The 23,605-nt window shown below is 33.9% G+C and overlaps 1 long non-coding RNA gene across 2 annotated transcripts in view; it reads left to right on the forward strand.

The window, feature by feature from the left end:
* Positions 1-23,605, forward strand: part of LOC144221714 (uncharacterized) — a 153,253-nt gene that overhangs the window by 128,786 nt on the left and 862 nt on the right. Inside the window, exons 3-4 of one of the 2 annotated variants that reach the window (XR_013332153.1) lie at positions 14,370-14,503; positions 16,889-17,035. This is a non-coding gene — a long non-coding RNA (uncharacterized LOC144221714). Of the gene's footprint in view, positions 1-14,369; positions 14,520-16,888; positions 17,036-23,605 lie in introns of those variants that run through there. The other variant, XR_013332151.1, reaches the window with a different exon arrangement.

The following is a 23,605-nucleotide window of genomic DNA, read 5'->3' on the forward strand; positions in this document are numbered from 1 at the left end:
TATAGCCAATGATGTACTAGAGTTGGCTTATACTGGCACATGAGAGCTAATTGTTTAATATTCCAAAATTTTGGGAGGTAGCTCTCCAACTATTGGCAGCTAGAAATCTGAGATGATACCAAGCTTTACGCCATACAAATCACAAAGGTTAGAGATGGGGGCTTTTTTTTTCTTCAGATATCTGGCTTAGCAGCCACCACTGACATAAACAACATACCACATAGACAAAAGCTCTTTGGGATCCTTGGCAGTTTTTCAGAGTATAAATATTCTTGAGACTAGAAAGTTTGAAACTGACTTCAAATTTAATATTATGTATATTATATTTACAATTGATCACAATTTAAATATAATTCAAATTCTTTGATAACTAAAGAAGATTATTTTACTTATGGGCAGCGATGAGAAGGGACTAATATTTGTTGAACATCTAATATAGCCAAGGCATTGTGTGATATGATTTTCCAGATTTTACTTTGGATATGAAGTAGCTGTAGCTATAATAAACTATGTGAGAAATATCAGTGATTCAGATATACAGTGTAAACTTCAGGGAAGCTTCTTTTATGCTTAAACATTATAATTTAAGGGGCTTTAAAAGATGAGAAAAATATTTAAGTGGGGTGGGAGTAGAGGTAGTCAAATGTACCCAGAAGTTAATTACTTCTTTTGATCTTTTATGGTATCACTTTAATTCCAGCTCATCATTCTTCATTTGGATTATTGAAATAGCTTTTTAATTGGTCTCTCTGGTTCATTCATGCCATCTCAACATATTTTTAACAAAAGTAGCTACAATAAGTGTTTTTTAAATGTTATTTAAATTTTTTTTAAATGTTTTATTTATTTCTAAGAGAGAGAGAGACAGCGCGAACAGGGGAGGGTCAGAGAGAGAGGGAGTCACAGACTGAAACAGGCTCCAGGCTCTGAGCTGGCAGTTAGCACAGAGCCCGACGCGGGGCTCGAACCCACTAACCGCGAGATCATGACCTAAGCGCAAGTCGGACGGTTAACCGACTAAGCCACCCAGGCGCCCCTAAATGTTATTTAGATTGTGTGATCTTCTGCTAAAATTTTTCTAGTGGTATCACAGCGCATTAAGAGTCAATAAGAGTCTTAGTAGTAACCACCCCACGATTTGGTTCGGAGGTAACTACTTTTGTTACACTTCTTCCACTTACTTCCACTTATCCAGTTATGCATGATTTCATGCTGTTATTTGAAGAAACCAAACACCACGGTGCTGCATTAAGGCCCTGGAATACATTGTTATTTCTACCTTGAATTCTCTTCACATAGATAGCCACATGGCTTTTATCATACCTCATATGCCTTTATCACATGTTTCTCTGTTAGTCTCTCCCTCATCATTGTATTTAAATTACAACCTTCCTGGGGCACCTGGGTGGCTCAGTCAGTTGGGCATCCAACTTCATCTCAGGTCATGATATCGTGGTTCATGAGTTCAGGCTCTGCATCTGGGTCTGTGCTGATAGCTCAGAACTTAGGGTCTGCTTCCGATTCTGTGTCTCCCTCTCTGCCCCTCCTCTGCTTGTGTTCTGTCTCTGTCTCTCTCTCAAAAATAAACATTAAACAAATTAAAAAAAATAAATTGCAACTCTCCCTTGAGCCATCTTGCTCCCTCTTTCTGTTTTATTTGTTGAATTTCATATCTCCTACCATAAAAATAACACATACATTCTGTTTATGGACTAACACTGGGATGGATGCTCTTTTAAGGGAAATATTTTCCCCCATTTTAGTTATCTCTATATCTTCAGTAACAATAAAAATATCCAACATATAATTGGTGCTTATAAAATGTATTTTGAATGAATGAACAAACAAGGACAGAAGACAAAACCCTAATCTAATATAATGTTTAAGGGACATGCAATTATGCAAAGTCAATAGAACTTAAAAACATATATGTATTGAGGATAGGGAAGGGTAGAAACGGGATGAAGTAAGCAAGGTAAAAATCATAAAAAGTTGTTCATACCATGTATAACAAGGAGAGTTTGAATCACAGAAATATGAAATAATCAGAATTAAAAATTTTAATGTAGCAACAAGAAGGAGGAGAAAAATAAAGGAAAAGAAAAAAGAGAAGAGGAGGAGACATAAGAACTAGGTCAGAGGAAGGGTAGAAGTCTTTATAAATAAACTTAGTTATAATGAGGTCATCATTGGAAGCTGAAGACAGGAGATTGATATAATTGGTTTAATTTCAATTAAAGAGGACATAAGTGAGACTGAAAAGGAAGCTCTTAGAAAATAGAAATGTTTAACAAAGAAGTCAAAGAATGGGACAGGGGGTGGGGTGTTAACACTCTAGAGAAGTAGATATTGGAGTCAGTGGCTCACAGAGTTCATTTAGTTTGGCATCTAGGAAACCATGTATACCTTTGATAGCAGAGTTTCATTAGTGTGGTCATGACAGATGCCAGATTTTCATATGTGTTAAAATGAGAAACTTACAATACCCAAGGGGAATGGCCTGTTTAAGACTGCTCACGGGTTATTTCCCAAGACCTTAATTTTGACGAGATCTGGTTTCTTGTCAGTTGACTAATGGGTCCTTATCTAGAAATCCTTTAGATATGTGGACAATAACAATAATTGAAGCCAGAATCTTTCAAGAATGTTATTAGGTTACAGTAACCTCAACTAATGGGCAAACTAGTGGTAGCAGACATTACTGGCATATGTAAGGTAATAGTAATAAATGAAGTAGAGGCAGCAAGAAATTGACTTTATTGCAAGAAGTAGAATGGTTATGGGAAAAATAGTGATATGTTGAAACAGTAAATTTTTTAAAAGGCAAGTATGTTTTCAATTATATGTGTAGTACATAAGTGCATATATATGAATATGTATAACTGATAATCTATTGATCACGTATTTTGTTCCTAGAAGTGAGTACACGAATATGTTATCTCCTTGGCAAATCCTTTAAATGCAATTCTGTTACTTAACCTCATTCAACTGTGAAAAAGTGGCATTATTTGGTACATATATTTCATCTACAATATCTCCTCACCATAAAGCTGGTTATAAGCATTAGAATTAGTGAGGGAAGTCAAGGACAACTTTATTGAACACATTTCACAAACAATCCACTAGATTGACAAGAGAAGATGGTTCTCATTATCCCGTAAGATCACTTTGATATTGCTTTAGTGCTGTGCTAATGAAAAATGGGAAATGCAGCAGAAGCCTATATTCCCAAATAAGAAAACCTAAGTACAGATGACCAATTGATTTTGAAACAGAAGTGAACACTCCACCTTTTTGTTCAGGCCCTGAATTTCACAGTTGGTGATTCTCTCACCCGGACCCTAGTATATAATACTAGCCACGTGAAAATATAACAAAGTTAAACCTTGGACAACAGACAGAAAAATAGATAATAGCCACTCTAATTCCAACATTAATTTTTTGACACTCCTTCCAAACTGCCACAGAGCCGTGAACTTTAAGGAGTGACATAGGCAGAGTTTAGAGAAGTATTCATCTATATAGCTAGTCAACTGCATGGGAGGAAAAAAATAATTAAAGGTATGTAGTTGTCTTTAATTCAAAATCCCAGTAATACTAGGGGCGTCCACGTGGCTCAGTTGGTTAAGTGTCCAACTTTGGCTCAGCTCATGATCTGACAGTTCATGAGTTCAAGCCCTGTATCGGGCTTTGTGCTGACAGCTCAGAGCCTGAAGCGCTTCAGATTCTATGTCTCTCTTGCTCTCCCGCTCATGCTCTGTCTCTCAACAGTAAATAAAAATGAAAAAAAAATAAATTTAAATAAAAAGTCCCAGTAATACTAAATTAAACATCATTTGTTACTATTACCAGCCAGGTTGCTGGCTTCTCTAATATCAAGGCCAGGGTATATGAAGAAAAGTGAAAACCCAGGGGTTTAATCATTGTGTTGTTTCTCAGATCCTAAGGTCCCTGGTTGGTATGCTTTCTTTAAACTTTCACAGTCTTAGGCTATCTGTTTTATGTATAATGCCCAGGGAGTTAGCTCTACTTAGTAGGACAAAAAGGGAAAAGTTCATCTACTCCATCTTTCCAGAAGTAAAAGTTGATTCTTTTACTTACTATGTAGAATATTTTGAACATGCAGAATAATACTGTAACAGCTCTGCAATATTAAAAGTATGTTAATATAAATCAACACCAATCAACTTACTGCCCAATCCAAGAAGCACATAAACCTATCCCCATTCCCCTGGCCCCAGGTATAAATTCTTCATTCATCAGTCCTTTCATTTTAATAGGCTTAGGAAGTTTTAACTATTTTATCCATTTGAAACTCCTGTTTGTTCACATAGAAGTATATAGGTCTTTTTGTATAAGCTAATGGGGTCATCTCCGCATCCTGTTCTACAATTCGCCTATTAAGGTAACTATACTTTGATGTCTTTGCAAGCTTTTCCTGCAAAACATATATTCTGGTACAATATTATTCTTGACAAAACATTTGAAACAGAGTTAGTATTAATGTATTTTTCTCGGCTTTATTCAGTTTGGCAAACATATTGCTTTTCTTCATTTGACTTTGGCTCATTTGACTTTTCTGTATGTTTAATATTCCTTTGAGATACATACATAAGCTGGATAAAGACTTAGGATATGCTAGTTTTTAGCCATTGCTCCTCATTTTCTGTATAAAGCATACGAATGTAGGCATAGTTTTAGCTTGTTTAATATTATTCATATGTGCGTTCACAGAGCCATAAATTGTATTCTGAAAGGGGTCATGACACCGAACTTACTCCAAATGTCACTTCTCATTTCAGCATCTCAAACTGTCCTATAAATGAAACAGTTTGGATTTCCCACCTGTCATACTTTTTAGAGTCCAAGAAGAAGAGCACATTCTAGTTAATGAGCACAAACTTTAACCAAGTTCAAGAAATTCACAAGCAATAATATGTTCAGCTGCCTCTTCTCCATAAACCTGTGAGTCCTTTGCTCCTTTAAGTAAAATCTACACTGGCAGGGTATTCAGAACGGAAGTGTGCATCAGAAACTGTTGTAAATGTGAGATGTTTAGCTTTATTAAGTGAAAGGACCTATGAATATCGATTGGCTTTTGATGTGATTAGAGAATATTATCTCCAGTTACTTCTAATAACAGATCATAGAACAATAACCCTTAATAACTGTAAGGGTTAGATAAATTTATAATAAAAATTTGATATAATTAATATTTAGAATTTTTATTAGGGATAACATACATTTATTGGTTCTTATTTTCTCTTTTTAAACAGAAATGTAATTTGGAGAAGGTCTTAATAAATGTAGTAGAAATATAATATTAATCAGAAAAAAGTCAGGTAGTTTTTCCCATTAAAATCATTGTTCAAAAAAATTGAAAAATTTATTTGAGAAATAGTAGTCACTGTGTCAGTAACATTTAAAGTATTTTATAAATATTAACTTAGGTCATCTTTATAACTATCTTTTGATGTAGACACCATTAGAATCCCCATATTAAGGTGAGGAAATGGAGGCATAGAGAGATTAAATTATTGCCAAAGGATACTCAGCCAGTTAGGGGTAGAACTAGGATACAAATCCAGGCAATTTGATTCCCAAGTCTTCATTTTTTACCATTAATCTCTGCTGTCTCAATTACTAACCCCCCCAAATGTTGAGATGATGTTAAAATTAACAGCAAAAAATAAAATTATTTTTTTAAAGAATAGACAAAATTCTTAGTCATAAATTTTTTGAGACTCGTATTTTTTGTTCTCTCTATCCTTATGTATGATTTTTCTACTTCTGGTTAACATCAAACAGCCAATTGCTTTTCTGGTCAATACTTGCTAATCTATGTCATTATCTCCATTAAAATCTGACTATAATCACCTTTCTTATTCAATATTTCCTGAGTACTTCCAGTCATTTCTTTAGGAGGTGTCCTTTCTTGTCTCTTCCATACTTTTATCATGTACATGTTGGTTGACATGACTATTTAGGTGAATTTGTGTGAATTCCTGTACACTAATTCAGCTGTTTAGTTAAGAATGTTGAGGGGCAGGCACTGAGTGCAAGGACCCAGGGGAGGGATGTGCTCCATGGTTTCATTGTACCATAGTTGGGATGTGGTAACAGAAAGAAAAGGAAAGTGGTGCTCATTTTCTCTACTCTAGGGTTATCTTAGAAATTTTCTATTCCTCCAGTCAGAAGAAACGCAACTTTTCTGTCATCTGTCTACAGAAAAACTTTTAGGTTTTTCTGGTCAGAGTGTACAATCACAACAATGTGCCTTGAGAACCCTGTGAATATAAAAGTGGTTCTTGTTAGATACCAGTAAATGGATTCAGTTGATTCATAGACACACTTCATATTAATCAATCAATTGCAAGTGGCCAATGGTGAAACTAAATCTTAGAATAGTGTAACAAACATGTTACATTGTAACACTGATGTTTTTACAAATTTAGACAAAAGTCTGATGAATATGTATAAAAAAGATAATTGAAGAGTTCAGTTGGTTAAACATCTGACACTTGGTTTTGGCTCAGGTCTTGTGACTCGTGAGTTCAAGCCCGGAATCAGGCTCTGTGTTGATGGCACTCGCTCTCTCTCTCTCTCTCTCTCTGTGTCTCTGTCTCTCTCAAAAATAAAGAAATAAATATTAAGAAAAAAAAGAAAAGAAAAAAAGGATAAATAAGATTAAGGCTCAAAAGGGATTTTCCCAGTATGTTTTCCAAACACATTATTTCAGTGGCTTGTTTGGGAGAAAGTTTTGAAACAAATACTGTTTGAACCAATAAATGGATGTATGGATAAGTAAATGAACATTTTATAGCTCAAAAATGTTTTTTCTTGTTACCTTTTAGCACTTGTCAACAAAATTGTATCTATAGAAAAATATACACTGTTTGGGGGTATAAAATGTTCTTCCTGTATTCCATCTTGCCCTGCCCCACACCGTATTAGTTTCCAATAGCTGCTATAACAAATTACCATAAATTTAGTGGCTTAAACAACACAAAGTACTACNGAAACAAATACTGTTTGAACCAATAAATGGATGAATGGATAATAAATGAACATTGTATAGCTCAAAAATGTTTTTTCTTGTTACCTTTTAGCACTTGTCAACAAAATTGTATCTATAGAAAAATATACACTGTTTGGGGGTATAAAATGTTCTTCCTGTATTCCATCTTGCCCTGCCCCACACCGTATTAGTTTCCAATAGCTGCTATAACAAATTACCATAAATTTAGTGGCTTAAACAACACAAAGTACTACCTTTCAGTTCTGGAGGTCAGAAGTAAAAACTAAGTCTTAAAGAGCTAAACTCAAGGTATCAGCAGGGTTGATTTCTTCAGGAGGTTCTAGGAGAGAATCCACTATATACTTCTAGCTTCGAGAAGTTGCTGGCATTCCTTGGCTCCTACCCACATCACTCCAATTTCCTTTCTCCTTCCCACTTATAAAGACCTTGTGATTACACTGAGCCTTCCTGGATAATACAGTCTTCTCATCTCAAAATCTTTAAATTAATCATACCTACAGCACTTAATAAATAAGCTAACTCATTCAGTTTCCAGATATTAGAATGTGAACATCTTTGAGGAGCTATTATTCAGCATATTGCTTCCCCCACCAAAAATACTCAAAATGCATATGTTTCCAGAATGCTGGATCATGTATAATTAAATATATTTATGTTTAAAATGGTGGATAAATCATGAATAATAAAATAAAAGTAATAGATATTTAAATACTTTACTGCTTCAATCAAAGAAAGATTTCTAGAGATCTGGGGTTTCCTAGGCTAATTTGACTCTTTCATATTAATTATAGGTATAGACATGACTTAAATACCACTGTACACTTTAGTTCTTCCCCTAAAAATATTTCACAAATTATTAGTTGTAGAGAAATATCAAAGGAAGACGTAAGTTAAATAAAATCAGATAAAGGTAGCTGGCTTGAGGAATGGATATTAAAAAAAAGACAAGTGGGGAGATACAGGAGGAACAGATTTTTTGCCCATATTTTGATATGAAGCAGAATTATGGTGTGATCCTTTAAAGAATAAAAAATATTTTGTTGGTGTACTACTCAGGAATGTATCAGATGCATGTAACAGAAATCTGATGAGGTCTTAAACAAAAATCAGTCTCAGTTTCCTTTCTTAAAAAGCAATCTGGAAGTAGGAACTTCAGTGTTGGCTTGATACTGAAGCTCCTTCTAGCTCCTCTGCCATACACAGATATATCACATGATGCTTTCCACCTTCAGATACCTTATCTGCATTTCAGAGATCAGAAAGAAAGAAAGGAAGAAGACTGTAATTGTGTGCTGGTTGCATCTGCCTCTTTTTATGAGGAGCACATAGATTTTCCCTGAAGCTTCTACCCACAACTCTTTTACAATGCATTTGCAAGACTCTGTGACGTGACCATGCCAATCATACAGCCTTGGAAGTAAGTGGGCATATAACTTTCTCCAAGGAGGAGATTAGATTTTGACTAGGCCACTACTAATGCCTGTCAGAGTTTATTAACAGTGTTCTTATATAATTGTTTTATCATAATCATAATCAAGGCCGGTGTTCCTCAAAAGTTCTGTGGGCAACATTTTTAAATCACCTTGGAAGCTTCATCAAAATACCCATGACCTAAGCTTCTCCATGATGATTATGACATTATGAGATACATTGTGGGCATAAGGGCATAAACATAGATATTCTGGAGAGAAATTCCCTGCCTCTTCTTCCCTATCTCGTAACATTTGAGAACTATCACACTCTACACATCACTATACACATAGTGAACAATGAGCAATGTACCAAAAGTATAGGTCTCTAAATTGTATGCAAAGATTGTCCACGAGAAAGTTAATGTGAGGTGTTTTTTACTCTATTTTCTACATTTCTGCTTAACCACAAACTAAAGGTGAGAAATATCTAATTAATGAGATCTAGGAGATGTAAGAGACACATGTTCAAAACAGGTAACCCAAGATTACTCAAAATGAAATGATGACTCATTTAAACAAAGAAAATCTTGAATGAAAAACTCAGTCTTTTATGAGAGACATCACCTTAAAATGATTTACACACTTTTACTGAGAACAATGTTTTCCAGACCATTAATTTCTATCACTTTTATTTCTTCTAAATTGATGTATATAAATATATTTGTAAGGAATAATTTACAGTTCTTGTTCAAGAAAAAACATAATATCTTGCAATATACAACATATTTTGGTTATACATTTACCTATAATATTTCCCTGAATTAAAACAAAAACTTGATATATTCTATACTTAAGTTTAGAATATAAGTTTAAAAATTATGGTGGGTGACAAAGCAAATATTTCTTTTCCTTAAATGAAGCAATTTAAGGTATCATCAATTTATTTTTTCATAAGAACTATAAAATAGAAGAACTTCTTAGACTTAGTGCTACAGCTTTTCAATTATATTTTGTTAGCTTATTGAAAAGGGAAAGAGTAAGCAGAAGGAAATAAAAACTGCAAGATTCATAGTGGAGCAAAACACATCTGAATTGGAATAATGAACATTTTCATACCACCAAGAAGACCGTTTCTATATTTCCATAACTTTTGACACGGCACTTTTATATTTTAACAGCCTTGTTGTTCATGAATGAGGGATAATCCTTGATGTCATTAATTTTTATACCAAAAGACAGTTAAAAATTATCATTTATTAGCATTACTGTGTATGAACAGATAAAGTAATGAACTGAAGTGGACACATTACATCATATTAGAACATTACAGATTTTAAAATGTATTTTAGAGCTAGGTTCAGAAGTTGACAATGGTCTAGAAAAGGGCCTATTTTGTTTTATTCGTGTGCTTTGGTTTAATATTCCTTCTGAGAATAACTGCATTTACAACATCCTCAAGGGCTGCTAGTTTATTGGTATTTAAATACATATAGTTAGGTTCTAGAATAAGACTCCATTACCAGGTCCCAGCTAATTTTAACCTAAACTAGGCAGTGAACATATGTGTATATGCAATGTGGATGTATGTGTGTATATGAGTGCATGTATACACTTGCCTTTAGTCTAAGAAATGGTCTGGTTAAAGAAAATTGTCCAAAAAATATGGTAAAACCAAATTTCGGTAATCATGTTGTCTTACAGGTTGGGAAATGGATGAGTACTAAGTTTGCAATAAAAATTTCAGTCTTCTATGGAAACTGTTGTTCTCCAGAGTTTAATCAGTGGTATTGTTGTTAACTTTCTAGAACTACTCCTGTATGTTATAATGATATTGCAGACTGTGAAACTTAACCAAAGAGTCAAGTTTTGCCATAGTATTAACCTGCATTTCTAGATATGAACACAATGATTCTTTCTCTGTTTCTTGCAAACTGGAAGAGTGTGGAGAATTGCACAAATAACATTCATTGTAGCAAGCCTCCATTATGTAGTTACTTTCCAGGGTTTGACGGTAGTTTAGGTAAAGACAGATGACGAAGAAATTCTGTGCATGGGGTTAAAGTAATGAAAAATTTCTTACCATATTTTTGAGAATGCCTGTATACCAGAAGTTTGCTAGTCCCCGGACATCAGCTTGATAACAGAGCCCAACCATTGTGTGTGTACAGTACATTAACAAAGAACATCAGGTGGAAGCTGAGAATGATTTTAAAACATTCTATATTGTTAAGCTTCTTGAAAGATGAAAAAATGAAAATAACTGATTTTAAAATATGATACAAGGAGGCTGAGCCTCCGACGAGCACTCACACAGTCAGGGACCTCTGGCTTTGCCGTTTATTAACAATGATGCTGGTTTACATGACACTTTTATGTAGAAGCAGGAGGCTATTTGGGATTTTAAAATGTGAATTATAGTTCCATTGTACTTCCACTGAATTACGAGCCAGGGAAGTATTGAATATTATTGGAGTTGTTCACTCAGAAGCTGATTATGTGTTTTCTTTGGTGTGTTAATGAAGTAGGGGATTTCGGGCATCTGCAGGATAACTTAAATGTCATTCTGAGAATTCTTTTTCAGGTAAATTGCATTTTTCACTGTTAGTTTGGCAGAAAAAATTCTAACATGAAGATAATGTTATTGACACTGAAAAAACAAGGGAATATTACAATTTCTTAAATTATCCTTAGACTTTGGAAATATAATTAAATATTTTGTGACTAGTTTAACTTAAGTAACTATAATATGGAGGAAAGGTATAAGGTGCAGTTTTCAGAACTGAGAGTGAAGAGTGATGATGAAAACAAAATAACAAAAGCTTTGGATATTGAACACAATAAAACTTGGTTATAGTCTGTAGTTTGCAACCCAATATAGTTCAATAGAAAGACTCAGAGCTGATTTGTACATAATGTAGTAAAATGCCATTCTATTCATCTTTTCCTTGTTGTGGTGTGTTCCCAATGCTACAAACATATGGCATTGTTCTTATTTTTATTTATTTTGCTCTTTACACATTCCTACATTGATGATAATAACTATAATCATTATTGATATTATTATTTTTTAATGTTTATTTATTTTGAGAGACAGGGGAAGAGAACATGAACAGGGGAAGGGCAGAGCAAGAGGAAGAGAATCCCAAGCAGAATTTGTGCTGACTTGATCTCATGGTTCATGAGACCTGAGCTGAAATCAGGAGTCAAATGCTTAACCGACTGAGCCACCTAGGTGCCCCATGATCAGTATTACTGTACCTGGCTGGAGTTTTTACTGTGTACCAGAGAGTATGCTAAGCTCTTTATATATTTATATGATTTCACTTTATACTCAAACAAACCTATTGAAATAGATATCAATAAAGTAGTTAATTGGATTGGCTTTAGTCAGGTACACATGCTCTATTTCCTGCTCTACCAATCAATAATGAGCTTTGTGATCTTATCTACCTCTTTATGTGTTAGTTATCAAATAACATGAAAGTGATAACGTGCACTGTTAAGACTGTTGTGAGGATTAAACGAGTACTTTGCAGATGATAAGCAATTTGTAAATTATAGTTGTTAACTGACTCCATTTTACAGTTTAGAAAACTAAGGCTTAAATGTATAAAGCAATTTGTCAATATCCTATAGCCACTAAATAGGTTATAAAGGATTTGGACCCAGCTCTTCTTTCTGAAATCAGAAACACACTTTCAAATACTATGGCTGTACTGTCTAAGATCACTAATATAATTTTATCAATTACTTTTAATATTTTATCCCTTTATCCATGTAGAAACCCATTTACTCTCTTTAAGTTCTACATTTCTTTCATATTCCCCCATCTTCTTTCATATTCAGTTAAATCATTTACTCTCTTTAAATTGTGTAGCATAAATATTAATCAGAATTATATGTAAATAAGAAGGTATGATCTTCACATTTTGAGAAATGTCTCTTTGCTTGCACATACTAAATATTTCATGTTGGAAAGAGGAAATAACCTTAGAAACAGATGCATGTACTCTTGTGTATATATTGAAGAATGAATATATATTAGCATTACAAATTGAGGGATGGAGGAAACATGACAATTAATATGGATGGAGAAATAGAACTAATAATTGCTGATAGAGTACTGTGGATCTACATTTTTATTCTTACATTAATTATCAAATAATTCCATAAGTCATTATTATTCCCATTTTAGAATAAAACTGATGTCTATGTTGGGCATCTTGCTCACCATCATAGTAAAAGATTAATATAGACTAAGAAAGAAAGAGTACTTTAGTTAGAAATATAAATGTCTGTTGCAATTAAACTTGAAGGTCATCTAGAATGGTCTTCTAACATCTGGTGACAGTTTTAAATAAGTACCTTCGAGGTGCATTGTTTGACTGCTTTGGCTAATGATATTCCCAGCACCAACCACTGATGAGCTCTGTTTTCCCAATATCTCCTAGTGACCCAGTTCTTTGATTCAGTATGCATTTCACTTATTTTAATGTTCAATCCTTTTGTATTTATCACATTTTGATTGTGTTTTTAAGCCAAATTTATTCCATTTGGTTAACTTGCTCTATTTGGGGGATTAGTTAATGAATTACTAAAAAGAAAATGAAAACTACTCAGATAGTCAAAGCTGGTCTTTGTCAGAGTTACTAAATAATGGAAACATGCCAAGTAGGTACATTTGTGGTAGGATAAACTCCATATATGAAGTATGAGAATATTATTAAAGAGTTTGGAGGTATAGGAGCATGGTCTACAACTCCTCAGTGGAAAAACTATTCAGTAGAAATGTACAGGTCATTTAGCCTTCCCTGAGAGTCTCCATTGGAAGCCAGTCCAATTTGCCCTGGTTGAAAGATGAGATAAATCAAGCACAGGACTGTAGCAAAAAGTGTTTATTCTGTTAAATACATTCCTTCAGTTTGGGGACACACTGCCTATTTTATCCTGGATACAAAACTATTATTGAAAGAAATGGGGATCTAAAAGGGGACGTAAAAGGAAAAATGAGTTTCGGATTAGATAGGAGGGTAATCAAGGCATGAAATTCATCTCATATTATTTTATCTAAAATAGGGATAACACTATCTTCAGTTTATAACCTCCTCTGGAGCTTCCTGGGTGAAATCTGAAATTAGGGCAAGGGCAAGGGGAAACAAAAGAGGCCACACAAGATTGGTAAGTGGCAGGTTTAAGAAGCAAGCGAACTTACGTAGGATGTAAGTTTGTGTTGGATGGTTGCAAGAAAATATCTCCACACCTCCACCAAATCTTAAAAGTTTAGATAGAGAGCTTAACTGAGCTAAGGCATGCATACCTTCCAGATGGTCTGAGGAACACATCACTATCTTAAGGCTATACTCTTGGGAAACTCCTATGAGTGGGGAAAAACAAAGTGGAATGCACATTCCAAGGACAGGTCACAAACCTCTGACTGCCAAGGTCCACCTCCCTAATCAGTCAACTGACTGTCAATCTTCTCAGTAGCCTTCCCTAAAAATTATAGTCATCACAGGATTGTCCTACAGATTAATTTAGATTACATGTAGGATAGTATGCAGCGCATAATACAAACTGCAATTTTATTTTGTTCTTCTTTCTCAAACCCCTCTACACAGAAACAAAATAAGAGTCTCCACTTATGGATTAAGTTAGCTGCATCAAGTTTCCCTCAAGGAATATGAAGTTGAACCACAATTTTAAGCATTCTTGTCTTTTGTGATCTGCTGATTTTCCTAATATCTCTTTGCAGAGCCAGGATTCTTGACAGGAAGTATGTGTGTGCTCTGGGACCAAGAGACTCCAAATTAAAATGTAAATCTCCTTTTCAGTAAAACTTGCAATTTCTGTAGGCAATAAGCAAGCTAATGGCATGCTGACTTTATCCAATATGGTTCAATTTATTGTGTTGCCCACAGATAGTCCTTACCTTGAGGCAACTGGGATCCATTCCCACAAATGAAATGCCTGAGCTGAAGCCAAGGAGAGTGGGGAGGAAGACAATGGGGAATCTTATTTTCTTCTCTATTTCTTGATTCGAAGTCAGCTGCAAGTAAGTGGATGTGCAAGTAAGTATTATTCACAGATAATCCACTAGCTAAGAAACTTCATGACCCTCATGGAAGCCATCATTTGGAATAGAGATGATTTGTATTATCAGTTAAATAATCAGAAAAAATAGAAAGCTACGCATATGTTGATATTATAAATTGTAAACAGGGTCAAAAGATTGCAAGACAGTGGGTGACTTTTATTTAATTTTAAAGGTTTTCAGTATTTGTTTTTGTTTTGAATACAGTCTAAAATTTCTGATCCCAAGAATCTTAAAGTATACATTGTAATGCTTTTTTTTCCTTCTGTGCATATTGCATTCTCTGGTTAAACCACTTTTATTCTTACAAATCTCAAAACTATTTTTTCGAGAATCTAAAATGTAATTTCTTATTTTCAGTATTTGCATATTTTAACAAACCCATGGAACTTGACTTGTGTTTCACTGTTGTATGACATATTTTATATCAATATTATTTTACTCTCAATATTATTCTCTATGTAATTCATTTATCATATGAATTAATTAGATGATTACTGTGCTATGTATAAGAAACACAAAGATGATTGAGACAATTAGGCCTTATTTGTAGACTTCATAATTCACTATTCAGTAGAACTATATTAAAATCACATAGGTATTTATTATATTTTCTTTTTACATAGGTAATTTTAAATTTCCCACATAGGTAAAATTTAAAATTTTTCACATAGGTAATTTTAAATTTCTCAGTGGTAACTTTCAAAAAGTAAAATAAAACAGGTAAATCAACTTAAATTATGTATTACTATAGGCAAAATATTATTTCAAAAGATAATATAAAAATTTACTAATGAGATATTTTATATTCTTTTTTTTCATATCTCAGTTTGTACTATCCACATTTCAAGTGCTCAAAAGTAACATGTGATTAGTGGCTACTATATTGAACACTGCAGTTTCCATGGGTCAATAAAGGTATATGTAAATGATATAAAATGTACTTTGAGGGACTTATTTTGAGGAATGTTAATGGCGTATTATATGGAAGATTTTAAACCTAGTCCATGGTGCAGAGAATCTTCAATCGAATAAACAGGTATCATAAAAAATGTTTTCTTACATAATCATGGAACCAAGGCAGCCAGTAATTAAATGGAATTAGCTTTTGTTACTTAAATTTATTTCCACAGCAGCAGATGCAGAAATGCTGAGTCAGTAAAATGGGTTAAACTAGAGTTTAGGAACTCTGGCTTGTTCCAGAAACTTAACTTTGGAAGAGTGAACGAGGCATACTCCTGAGTGGTCATTAAACAGAGAAAGTTCAGTTTGACAGACTCTAAGCTGCTTGGGAAAATATGTCAGTTTTACTACCTCATTTCCCTTGAGAGAAACCTCTAGATGAAAGTGAAATTGAGCCCTACAGATGTTCAGTCTCTATGGTTCTGAGATTTTGTGTATTTCCTAATGAGATAATCTGACATATAAAACTCAAGAAATTACTGTAAAAGAGAAAGAACTATCAATTCTAATTGTTATATATTAATGTGTAAATATTTCAGTGTTAAGTATGTTCAGAGCCACTACCTTTATCCATTTGGAAAACTTTTCTTTGACAAATATTTTCATAGGGTAACATTTGTGAAATAAGTTGTCTATGTATGATGCTTTTGAATGTTCACTAGATGGTTCAAAATCATAGCCCTCAAATTTCACTCAATTCTGTGACATATTCTAAATTTAGCCAATAAAATCAGGTTTTCTCAAACCTAGTACAATTGATATTTCAGAATAGACCATTCTTTTTTGTTAAGAAAAATATATCTAGTGCATAATTGATTATTAAAGTTACACTTTTTTTTTCCTAATTCATTGTTTCCAGAAGAGTGTGATGAGCACTGGTATTATATGTAAGTGAAGAATCACTAAATTTTACTCCTGAAACCAGTATTATACTATACATGAACTATCTAGAATTTAAATAAAAACTTGAAACATTAAAAAAAGAAAGTAACATAAAAAGATTTTTAAAATGCTATCAACATAGAGAATGAAATAAGAAATGCAGATTTATTTCAGTGGAAAAACCCCTATGTTGCAAATGAAGCTTAAGCTTCAAGTTTCTTCAATTGTACCAGAGTCTTCCAATGTCCTGGAAGTAGTTCTAGCAATGTATTCACAATTTTTTTAAGTTGCAAAAGTAGGATCTTTTAACCACCATATGTTAAAATCATTCTCTGTTTTGATTCCCACTTCTTCTATCAGTTTTTTTCCTCTTGTTGGGTAATGTTAAAAAAACTTACATGCTTTTCTGGAAACTAGCAGAATTTTCACTGCAAGCACATTTAGTTAAGGTGTACTCAGCTACATTCATATGACTTGGAGTCTCTTTTGTATATATTTTAGTTATGTGTTTCCATGGTGTGGGAATAAAATTACAGAAACTCTGCTGCACACTGTTCAGACATACCTGATGTCATGCGATAAAAGTGAAGTGTCAAAGGCCACATTCCAACATGAGCATGACCTGCAGACCCAAGCATCAGAACAATGTAAGAAGTGGAGAAACAAGATTTCACAAGGAACCAGAAACTAATTTATGAAAAACTCTTCCAGTCATCAGATATAGAAAATTGTAAGTGGAGGATTCAGATTTCATTGAATTTAGTCATAATGGAAATTCTCTCCAGTGAGGAATATAGGAATATACACTTAATATAAAATATGCAGCAATAAATGTCACATACACACACACACACACACACACACACACACACTTAGAAAAATATAAAGCTTACCAGGATTGTGCTTTAGAGAAAAAAAACAGAAGGGGTACTGTAAACTGCAAGCCTGTCTGTGCATAGAGTTTCATGAATTTTTCATCTCAACACGTCAGATCATGCCTTAGTACATCTAATGCATCCTTTGTGGTGAAGACTTCCTATTTCAGACAAACAACTTGCTAAAGTGCTTCCATGTATGATAATATGGTTTGAAGAAAGAAGTACTCCAGTGACAAATCTCTTACTGTGTTTGTCAAGAAGTCAATGTAGGTAGCATAAGATTAATTGATTAAAAAGTTATGCAGCTCAGAACTACATAGTAGCATCTTAAAAATGTATTTGAATTATTCTAGCGTATGCTGTAATTTGAGATTAACTTCGTGTGTTCATTTGCATGTTCATTCAGAATTGTTGATTACATTAGCTCAAAAATGATTCATTAAAACTATATCACACAGTAAGTTGATGAATGTATTACATAATATTTCTAGATTTGGAGAAATGTTATGATTTATTTACTAACATAAAAATATTGATTTTGTGCTTAGTTTTGTTTTCATAATGTTGTACTTTTCTGAAAGAGTCTTTATCATTTTATAGATGTCAAATCCTAAATCCTAGATCCATTCCCTTATTTGAACTAAAGAAAATGGTAACCAGTTTGGCAAGGCCGTCCATATTTCTCTTTCTACAGTTGGGATGTCTATCCTCCATTTCCCAAGTATTTTATACCTGTTGAATAATTTCATGAAAACAAACATAAACAACTACCTTTCTGAGCAAACCAAAGTGTAGAATCAATCCTTATAGAAGCATCAGTAGTCCTGGATTTCTGTAATTAAAAGTTTTCCCATGTTTATAGTCCATATAATTACACCATATATTTTACAGTGATGTTTTGAGGATTAAATTAGATAGAATTATTTTTAATCTGAATTTCAAATTAATATCATATCTTACTATTATTATTTTCCTTGTTGAGTTTTTGTTTTCAGTTCATGAGATCTGCTCTCAGAATAATTTACCATGACCTAACTTCCTAAAGTTCCAAATCCTTTGACTCATTTTATCTTTTATTGCCCTTTATGTACTCCAAGAAAGAATCACTTATGGCATTGAAAATTATTCCATTTCCTTTCTTTTCCACCAGCATGAGTCCATCAAACAGGAAAATATTTTGCTCTCATATCATTTGGTTTGTTGGTTGAATGTCAGGTTACAAAGGGGTAAAGCTAACTTTAACTGGCATTTTCTTTTAAAATTATTATTTTTCTTTGTGGTATAAAAAGCTTCTTCCCTTTTTCTAAAGTGAATTAATGTGAATTTCACTAGCATGGGGAGAGTTCCTTTTCTTTTCTTTTTCTATATTGAGTTAAGTATTTCCCTGAATTGATGCTATGTTTACTTATGAACAATTCATTCTCTTTCTTATTTACCCCAGGAAAAGAAACTGAGGGTTGTCCTGGAAATATTTATTTGATAGTTGTTTCTCATTGCTGGGTAGAGAAAGTTAGGTCTGTATCTCTTCTCATAGGCATCTTCTTATAGAGTCCTTTCCTTCATTTCAAACCTCCTAGCCTAGGAATTATTCTAGTTAGGTTCTCAAGTACGTTTTGGTTGCAATTCTTTTATAAGTTCATATGTGTAGTATATCGAAGTTAGCTGTTTTTCATTAGTAAGTGTGAATTATTCAGCCAAGTCATTCATTTAATACAGTGATTAATTAATCATTAATACAATGATTCAGACACCCTCCAGTGTACCATGAACTAGTATATTCCAAGAAATTAGTCCTTACCTGTTTTTGTTTTCCAGTCCTTTCCTGAATAAAATACTAAACACTTCATTAGTCACATGCTCTTTACCTTTTCTTCAAAGTCACTTCAAACTCCAGTGCATTTCTCATATGCTTCTCCATCTGGTCAAGAGAATAGAATAATGGTAAGTCCTAGGTGTAATTTTAAAGTTAACTTTTGGTAGACTCTTTCTTGGAAAGTGACAACATTCAAGTTGCATAAAATTCCAGTGGACAGTGATAATTAGGAAAACCTGAGACCAGAACCCCAAATCTATTTCAGGCATGCAGACAAATGTCAAGAGAAGATATTCAAATTTATGTTTTGTTAGATCAGTCCAGTTGTATGTGAAAGGATATGCAAAAAGATACTTTCATTGAAGCAGGGTATAGGTAGTCAGGTTCAAGTTAAAGGACCATAGAGAATTTTTTTATGAGGAGGGGAGGACCCAGAGAGAGGGGAAACCTTGACCCAGGAAATTTATAAGTTCAAGCCAAAAGGTAATACTACCTCATCTATTAGACTTGAGTTTAAGGCAAATTTAGTTCTTCATTGGGAACAAAAGTAGAAAAATAAGGACAAACCTTAACCTGGAGAGTCTGATGGAATTTGTAATCAATAAGGCAAGAGCTGAGGCCTAGGAAAGTGACACTGGGGAAAAAAAAGTTACTATCAACATGCGTATAACCTTCCTACACTAAATATGTAACATGCATTATTTTGTTTAATACACACACACACACACACATCTGTGTGTATGTATCATTATTATGTCCATTTTATTATTTTACAAATTAAATTCATATAAGCAAAAGTTTAGATACCGTATAACAACATTGTTAGTAAGGACACAGAGTGTACTTCTAAAAGTATTAGTATGGGGGTATCTGGGTGGCTCAGCCAGTTAAGCATCCAAATTTGGCTCAGGTCATGAGTTAGAGCCCCACGTCAGGCTTTGTGCCAACACCTCAAGGCCTGGAGCCTTCTGCAAATTCTATGTCTCCTTCTCTCTCTGACATTCCCTGCCCCCATCCCCACCACTCATGCTGTCTTTCTATCTCTCTGTAACTCTCAAAAATAAATAAAAATTAAAAAATAAATAAAAGCATTAGTACATATTCACAAAAGATTTAGGTTCAAATCACCTCCTCTAAACCCTTTTTTGACTATTCCAACAATCAAGATTTGGTTATTAGGTATCCTGAGATCCTCAAATACCTACTTTCTTCTCAGTGTCATTTGTTATTTTACTCAAGACAGTCTCTCCCATGGACTTTGAACTCCTTAAAGACAGTGAATATGCATTTCTACCTTTAGAGTAATTAGTATGTAATACTGTGTCTAACACATGACATACAGTAAATCTTTTTTCAGTGAAGCAATTTGTTTGCTTTCAGGTCTTTCACATGGTACTTAAACTTTTGTTTCTATGGAAGTAATCCACAGTTGAAAATACTTCATAACAATAAGGAAATCCAGTCACCATTTCTGGGATGCAAAGAGGACAATGAAAGAGCATCATGTGACTCAATTCTAATATTTGAATGTTGGATTACAGTTATTTCAGGACTTCTGTCTCAGAGAAGTTTTGCTTTTAAGGACAAAACTGAACTTAAGCTAACACAAGATTCAAATATTTTCAGGGAAATATGATGCCTGAAATTTAATCAGGGCTTAGTACATATTTTCACAATAATATATAATCTTTTTGTCTCTATAATATTTTTGAGCTGTCAATAGTTTAGACTTTAAGAGTGTTCTTTTTAAAAGAGGAACATTGGGAATAAATCAAGTGTTAATGTAAAGGGATACATTTCTAGCACTAAGACTAAAAATTAATATCATTGAAAAAATATGGAAAACTACTATCACAAAATGCAATATATATATATATTTAAATATTTATTTTTGAGACAGAGTGGGGGAGAACGTGTGCACAGTGAGGGAGAAGCAGAGAGACAGGGAGACACAGAATCTGAAACAGACTCCAGGCTCCAAGCTGTCAGCATAGAGCCCAATGCAGGGTTTGAACCTATGAACTGTAAGATCAAGGCCTGAGCCAAAGACAGACGCTTAACCGACTGAGGCACCCAGGTGCCCCATATTATATATCTTTTTAACCCCAAAAGGAGAATTTTTGTTAACTTGGTATGGTAGATAATCTTAGCATTCACACCAATATTTGTATCATACTTTTTTCTAGACACATGAGAGTTATACTTCTCATTCCCCCTTAAGTTGGGTATAAATATGTGTCTTTATTTAACCAAAGAAATGTGAAAAGAAATGTGTCATGTTTGGAAAAAAGCCTTTAAAACATTTGAAAGCTGGAGTGTGATTCTCTATGATCTATTCTCCTACTATTACAAATGAGGACTCTCATGTTTCTTCAGTAGAGATGAAGGATAATAGACCTTTAGTTAACCTGGATCCTTAGGTGTGTGCAAGTGGAAGTGAACCTCCATCCACCACTGTGCACATGTCATAAAAATGAAATATAAAGCTTTGTCTTTTTCAGCCACAGAGCTTTGAGGGTTGGTAGATTTTTCTGCATAAACTAGCTTACTATGGCTGATCCTCATGGGTTCTCCTCTCTTCATTCCTTTCTATTTTTTTGTTTTCATTATTATATCAATAAGTATGCCTTGGGAAAATTATATTACAGTGAACTTCCAAAAATTGTGACTGAGTGATGCAATCTCGCATCCTTCCCATAAGTGATTATTGTTGAGGTGTTGAAATAAAATGTGGGGAATGTCCCATTCTCCTTTCCATGTGAAACATACCCCCTTTGTTCCACAATTATTGTCTTGCTTGCTCTCCTAAGATAGACTATAACTTATAATCCGACTGGGTATATTTTCATGGGACAAACTATTTCAAGACTGTGGTGGCCTGCTGGGGTCTGTTATGGTTCAAATTGTGCCTCCACAAAAGCTATGTTGGAGGCTTAAAACCTAGTATCTCAGAATGAGACCTTATTTGGAAATAAGGTCTTTACAGAGCTAATAAAGTTAATATAAGGTCATTGGGGCTGAGTCTTAATCCAATATGATGGCTATCCTTGTTACAAGGGGAAATTTGAACACAGAGATAGACATCTACGGAGGAAATACAATTCGAAGACACATGACGGATGCCTTCTACAAGCCACAGAATGCCTAATGCTACCAAAAGCTGGGGGAGGGGCAGGCAACAAGTTGTTCCTCATAGCTCTCACAAGCAACAAACCCTGTAGACACCTTAATCTCGGATTTTGAGTCTCCAGAAGTGTTGAGGCAATTAATTTCTGTTGCTCGAGACTCCCAGTTTGTGCTGCTTTGTTACTCCCATCCTTGAAAGTAATACACGCTCAGACAAAATATCCTCAATCCTCTTGTTTGTATAATATTCAATCTCTTAAGTTTGAGTTAGCTTTTATTCTATTTTGCTATCTGTTTGAAATTCTTTTACTAACTTCTAAGCATGAAAAAAGAGAAGAATTTACAAATCATTACCTTGGAATTCACTTTAAATCTTAAAAATTAATGTTATGTGTAAATCATAATGTAACTTTAAGCTACAGTGTTACATTTTAAAAAGATTGTTACTGTTTTAAGAAATAGTGCTATCCTATGGAACTAATAAAACTTTAAAATAAATACTGAATATGGTTGTGAGTCAGCATATAACTCCTTTATGAATTATGTCACTAGATTACATAGGATACATTTTTTAAAGCTTGAACAGTACAAATAACTGATTTTCAATGATGCTATATATCTTTTCTATGCCTGATTAGCTGCTTACATTATTTATAGCTCTAAGTTTGTGATGGAAACATAGGTTAAGAGTCATGAATCTTTATGCCTTAGTTGACAAGGCAACTAATATATCACTAAGCCTCCCCATTCTTGTTAAACTTACCTGTAAACCAATAGTGTCAGTCCTGAATTATTTTTGATATTGATTCTATTGATGAACTGCAAAGGTTAAAATTAAAGTGTGATTTATGCTGTGATCAAGAGCATGGTGTTAGAGCACCAAGTGATCTGTGCAAATTATAACCATAAATATACTTCAGATTCTGCTTTATAGCTATGCTATGAAGCTCTACGTTCTCTTTCTTTCTCCCTCAAGGAGACTCCTTAGGATAAGAATGCTGATAAAAATCAATGTCTTAGATCCTGATGACTTAGTGAACAAAGCACCTGTTTTTCCCCCACTTATAGTTGCACGGAGTTGGAATTTTAAGACTTTGAACAGATGAATTTGAACAATATGATCTATGCTCTATTATTTGTAGGCAAGCATTATGGATCAGAAAATCACTCACTGTATTTCCTCATAGTTCAGAAGAGCTCGATATCTCCCTCAGTTAAGGGAATTTGTGAGTCACTGAGAGCTTTACTTTTCCACATCTCTAGGCTAGATTTGAAGTCTAGCGTATCAGTTCTCTCCAACTTAGCTCATTTAAACAGACAGGTTTCAATGATAGCACATTATCGAGAGACATGTCAGCATAGATGAATTCAAATATGAAAAATAATGATAAACCCACTGGG

The sequence above is a fragment of the Crocuta crocuta genome, unplaced genomic scaffold (genome assembly GCF_008692635.1).
Source record: "Crocuta crocuta isolate KB4526 unplaced genomic scaffold, BGI_CrCroc_1.0 scaffold21, whole genome shotgun sequence".
Classification (NCBI taxonomy): domain Eukaryota; kingdom Metazoa; phylum Chordata; class Mammalia; order Carnivora; family Hyaenidae; genus Crocuta; species Crocuta crocuta.